General features: G+C 37.5%; 1 long non-coding RNA gene across 1 annotated transcript; it reads left to right on the forward strand.

Annotated features, from left to right (window-relative positions):
- Positions 1–325: 325 nt before the first annotated feature.
- LOC141152907 (uncharacterized) lies at positions 326–6,074 on the forward strand. Its single transcript, XR_012247190.1, has 3 exons — positions 326–405; positions 1,215–1,295; positions 6,000–6,074. It is a non-coding gene; the product is annotated as an uncharacterized lncRNA (long non-coding RNA).
- The last annotated feature ends 259 nt before the right edge of the window (positions 6,075–6,333 follow it).

Genomic DNA, 6,333 nt, shown 5'->3' on the forward strand with positions numbered 1-6,333 from the left:
TTACTACTCCTCTAGTGATAATCTCCTGCTCATAAAACAGTGATTTTATTGAACCTACAGGAAGCAAGCTGGTAAGTGATATTGCTGGAATCAGGGTCTCTGACCCTACATCAGGCTGCTCCCATATTAAATAGCAAACAACCTGCTGACAGATTCCTTTTAGCAATGGAATATAGTAAATGTAAACCTGTTGGCACAGAAGAGACCTAGAATGGAGGGAGAAGGGGAGGAATTTACCACATTTGTCACGATCACTAATACTGCTGAACATCTTAATCATTACTGCCATTTGTAGATTTCAATATCAGATATATTTTCCATGTACAATAGGGAGAAGTACATGAACTTCATGAAAAAAGAAATTCAAGAGAAGAAAAACATCCTTGAGAAAATAGAACTGACTTTGTAAGTGCTGCTGGAAAAAGATCTACCTTTGTACCGTGTTAGCCAGTAGATAGAAAAATATTAAGATTTGAGAGTCCTCAGTGGTTGATACCTTTTAATGGCTAACTGAAAAAATGGTAACAAATTGCAAGCTTTCCAGACTACTCAGGTCTCTTCATCAGGCATAGTATAACACAAAATCTGAAGAGTCACACATTTATACACAACAGGGCACAAGAATAATGCAATAGATGTGACAAGTGACGTGAAGCAGAACTATCATTATGGGAGAGAGATAAACAGTTGTGGCTGTACATAATTGAGAAGTTCATAGATAAGGAGTGTGAACGTTTTATTGTCCTGTGATTGAGGTCTGGTCCATGGTTGTGATGCCCCCACAAGGCCTGAGGAGCACATTCCTTAGTTGATGTAGAATTACATAAATCCATGCGACACATTCATTCCTGTGTGTCAAAGGTTGTCATAAGTTTGTATTCCCAAATCTTTCTGTCTTTCTGAGATTTGAAGTTACCTATTAATACCAGTAATTTCATGTCCATGATGCTGTGATCAGGGATACAAAAATGTTTGGCCACAGGTAAATCTATTCTTTTTTCTTTTATTGTGTGGCGATGAGAATTAATCCTTGTTCTAAGTTTTTGCCCTGTCTCCCCAACATACAGACCCCAGCTGGAGGGTAGAAGTGGCTCCTAAGTGGAGAAGGAAGCAGATTTCTATGATAAAATAGATGACAAAGCTTCTTATATTTGCTTGTACTATTGAAATTCTGACCATTTATCACAAGTTGATGAACCTTTCTTGTACAATAGTGATGACACCACTGAGAACACAGAATTTGTGTCGCATACGGAACTGATGAAAGAACTGATACAGAACAACATTGTGACCATGTAAGTGCAGAGAATTAATGATCTAATATATAGATGACATCATGATATAGATGTTTCTTTCTCTCCAATGTGTGATTCACTGTATTCAGGGCAGATAATATAAAACCTGATATATATATACACTGCTCAAAAAAATAAAGGGAACACTCAAATAACACATCCTAGATCTGAATGAATGAAATATTCTCATTGAATACTTTGTTCTGTACAAAGTTGAATGTGCTGACAACAAAATCACACAAAAATCATCAATGGAAATCAAATTTATTAACCAATGGAGGCCTGGATTTGGAGTCACCTCCAAAATTAAAGTGGAAAAACACACTACAGGCTGATCCTACTTTGATGTAATGTCCTTAAAACAAGTCAAAATGAGGCTCAGTATTGTGTGTGACCTCCACGTGCCTGTATGACCTCCCTACAACGCCTGGGCATGCTCCTGATGAGGCTGTAGTATTGTGTGTGGCCTCCACGTGCCTGTATGATCTCCCTACAACGCCTGGGCATGCTCCTGATGAGGTTGCGGATGGTCTCCTGTGGGATCTCCTCCCAGACCTGGACTAAAGCATCCGCCAACTCCTGGACAGTCTGTGGTGCAACGTGACGTTTGTGGATGGAGCGAGACATGATGTCCCAGATGTGCTCAATCGGATTCAGGTCTGGGGAACGGACGGGCCAGTCCATAGCATCAATGCCTTCATCTTGCAGGAACTGCTGACACACTCCAGACACATGATAGCAACACCGCAGAAGAAATGCTAGCACAGGCTTCCAGTATCCGTTGTTTCAGATGCTGCACATCTTGTATCTTCACAGCATAGACAATTGCCTTCAGATGACCCCAAAGATAAAAGTCTAAGGGGGTCAGATCGGGAGACCTTGGTGGCCATTCAACTGGCCCACGACGACCAATCCACTTTACAGGAAACTGTTCATGTAGGAATGCTCGGACCTGACACCCATAATGTGGTGGTGCACCATCTTGTTGGAAAAACTCAGGGAACGTGCCATCTTCAGTGCATAAAGAGGGCAACACATCATCATGTAGCAATTTCAGATATCCAGTGGCATTGAGGTTTCCACTGATGAAGAATGGCCCCACTATCTTTGTACCCCATATACCACACCATACCATCAAGATACGAGATGTGCAGCATCTGAAACAACGGATACTGGAAGCCTGTGCTAGCATTTCTTCTGCGGTGTTGCTATCAGTGTGTCAAGAGTGGGAGAAGAGGGTTGCATTGACAATCCAACACAATGGGCAGCACTTTGAACACATTTTATAAGTGGTCATAAACTTGTAAAAAACTCATGAAAGAATAAAGTTACGTTAAAACCAAGCACACCATTGTTTTTCTTATGAAATTCTCAATAAGTTTGATGTGTCACATGACCCTCTTCCCATTAAAAAAAATAAAGCTGGATCCAAAATGGCCGACTTCAAAATGGCCACCATGATCACCACCCATCTGGAAAATATACTAATGTACCACAAACAGGAAGTTGATATCACCAACCATTCCCATTTAATTTAGGTGTATCCATATAAATGGCCCGCCCTGTATATATATACTGTATATACACAGATAGCTGCCATTACTGGGAGTCGCTCATGTGTCTTATTTTATTTAAAAAGATGCCAAAGTGTTTTTTATAGGTTACAAACATTAGAGGAATTGTTATTTGACTTATTAAATACAAGTGAGAAAAAAGCAAAAATGAGCCAATATGGTAAAGGGAACCGGTCACCTGAAAAAACTCTATTAACCTGCATATATGGGGTTAATCTACAAGTTACCCCCATATCTGCAGGTTAATACATCTGCCAGGGGCCCCAGACTTTTCAATTCAATATTCCAGCAAAGCAAAGATAACCCCATAAAACATAACATTTATTCCGCCATGGATAAAATATCATAATAATAAACAATCCAGGAGATAAAGGGTTATTCCAGGAGATGGGTGATGACTTCTCAATGCCCCGGACCCTCACTGATGTACGGCATGTTTACACAGGTATACAATATATTTGAAAATAAATAAAAATATACATTTTCCTCCTGTGAGAACATTTGTTTTTATTTTTTTACATGCATATATTTAGTTGCTAAACACCATTTTTGTAATTTGGTTTCATTACAAATTTTTCACCATTTGGCTTTATAGGATCTGCTTCCTTATACATTCAACTTTGATTTGATCTGTGTTCATAAATTGGCTGAGGGGAGCTGAAAAAAGACAGATTATAAAGTTGCAAACGCTCCCATTGGACCATTAGAAGTTCACTGACAGATTTTCAGTTAACTCCTTTTTGCAGTCACTAATACATATTGCAACACAGAAGCTATAGAAGGCAAACAGTGCAAACATTTAATGAAACCCAATTGGAAAAAATATTTTTCGCCAAAAAAAGATACATTCAAGTAAGAAAAAAAATGTCCTCCAGAGATGGACAACCCCTTAAGGATCAGATCATGCAAATAATCCTAAACACCACAGTAAGTGCAGGACATGTCACAAAATATGCAATAGATCACAATCCAAGTGTAAGTATAAAATCCCAGGGGTAATAAGAGAAGCTGCATGAGAAGATCAATATTTAAAGTCATATATTTTTTTAACACAAATATTAAAAGATTTACCGAGATCACCAACGATTCCAAAAACCCAATAGCAGTGAGTATAGACAAGACAGTGCGACTAGGTAACGTTACCTTACAGAAACCCTCCTCCTCTTCCTCCTCCTCCTTCTCATCCTCCTCCCATCAAGGTTTCTATCTTCTTACTATATTGCAGTCATCATATTATATAGCACTGTGTACTTATAATTGCTCATTTTCCCTTTCTACCCAGTTAATTCTTCTCTTTTCTCTGCTCTATGTAGGAACATGAAGTCTATTTTCCCTGCAGAAATCATCCCCCTCTTCCACTGCTCCCTCCTCCCCCCTGCCAGGGACTTTTGCAGTGACTTATGACTCATACAGGGAAAATTGACCTCCTGTTTCTACATAGAGCTTAGAAGGATTCAGCTAGTCAGTTTTGAATCATGTGATATCATACACCCATTGGAAAAGAGATGAAATAGCTGGGTAGAAAGTCAAAATGAGCAATTGTAAGTACACAGTGCTATATAACATGATGATTGCTATATATTAATGGGATAAACATTTTGGTGGGAGTGCTTCTGTAATAAATAGTATTGTTGGCTATGGAACTCAGACAGGGTGTCCTTTAACCCCGATGCGCGTTTCGCCTTGCTTCTTCCTGGGGCTTTATGCAGCCTTGTATTATGCTGGACAAGTTTTCATTTCTATAGGAACCATGTTAAGGCGCATACAAAAAAAAATTACTATTTTTTTGTTGCAATTTATTTTTAGGACATTTAGTGTGCAGTATGTGGTTAGAAAATCATCAGTAAATGAATTAGAACAGCCCTCTACATCACAATAAAAACATCAGAATACATGATTGACGGTTACATCTCCATTGCTCTCCTTTTTGATGTTTCTGGTGCTGTTCTTCTGATTCCCAGTCCTCTCTACATGTATGTAAAATGACTGGCACCATGCAATTATTTGGGGGAACTTTTTACTTAGTGTATGATTCTCCAGGTCATTATGATTATGGCGATACCAAAACACGCAAAGTTTCTTTATTATTTAAGTGGTGAAAAAAAATTCACAAATTTGGGGAAAAAAAATTCCCCTTGTCGCCATTTTCCAAGAGTCGTTTTTAAAAATATATATGTATAAAATAATAAAAACTTTCAATGATCCCCCTTTTGATATTTACATTTTTTTTTAGAAAAAACATTTGATATCACCGCGTCCGTAAAAGTCCGATGTATCAAGATATAAAATTATTTTAACCAGACGTAAAACACCAAAAAGAAAAGAGTCGAAACACAAGAATATCATTTTCTCAGTTGCTGTACCAAACATAAAAAATGCAGTAAAAATAAATGGAAACGTTGTTTGTGCGCCAAAATGGTTTCCATAAAAAGGAAAGCTCAGGTCTACAGTTACAGGTCTCAGAAAATGGGGTCACAAAGCAAATGATTTATTTACAAAGTTTTAAATTATTTCTAAAGACTAAATTCTACAAACAAATCCTTATAAGATTGCCGTCACCGTATTCTAACTGATCTAAAGAATAATACCGCCAGGTCATTTTTACCAAATAATGAATGCTGTAATGAATTGCGTTTTTTTCAATATTTTGCCACTTTTGGAATTTTTTTCCAGTTTTTCAGTACATTATATGATAAAGTGATTGTATACTTCAAAACTACAACTCGATTCGCAAAAACTCAAGTCCTCAAATGACTATGTAGACCAAAAAGTATAAGGTAATCATTCCTGGAAGACGGGGAGTAAAAAATTCAGGCTCAAAATTGGAAAATTTCCCAGTCATTATATAATTAATTAATATAATTAATTAATCATTAATTCGGGCAGATGGACCATGAGGTCTCTTTATGCCACCAGCCTTATAGGTTTCGTATGTCCATATACAGTGAGCGCCCTCTAGTGGTAGCTCCACGAAGACAAAATTGTATCATTTCTGTGATGTAGATGGAAAATGTTGGCAAAGTATTTTGGATGGAGGCGAAGGGGCGGAATTTCTTCTCTAATGCTCTTCAAATTGCTGATATTTCTACATTTACCTATGAGATAATGATATATGTTCCTTGTACAACAGATGGGAAATCAAACAACTGATAGAGGACAAAATACAAAAGGAAGAGAAACAACTAAAGATGATGGAGGAAACATCGTAAGTGCCTTTTTTTCAGGTAGAGATGATATTAAACCTGCCTGCACATACTTTATATCTGTCTACACTGATAATTGTCATTCAGGCTGTGAAAGTCATTTCTCAGTCTAGAAGGTTTAGAAGACAAATGATTTGGATTAATTTTATTTCTTTGAATTTATACACCAAGTAATCATAGTGAGCGCATTACTCAGGGGCCTTAAGTGCATTTAACCCCTTAATGACGTGACTCATTTTAACTTTCAGAAACAGTTACTTT

This window comes from Phyllobates terribilis, unplaced genomic scaffold (assembly GCF_046119375.1).
Source record: "Phyllobates terribilis strain yellow unplaced genomic scaffold, ASM4611937v1 Scaffold_7__3_contigs__length_470593459, whole genome shotgun sequence".
NCBI lineage: Eukaryota > Metazoa > Chordata > Amphibia > Anura > Dendrobatidae > Phyllobates > Phyllobates terribilis.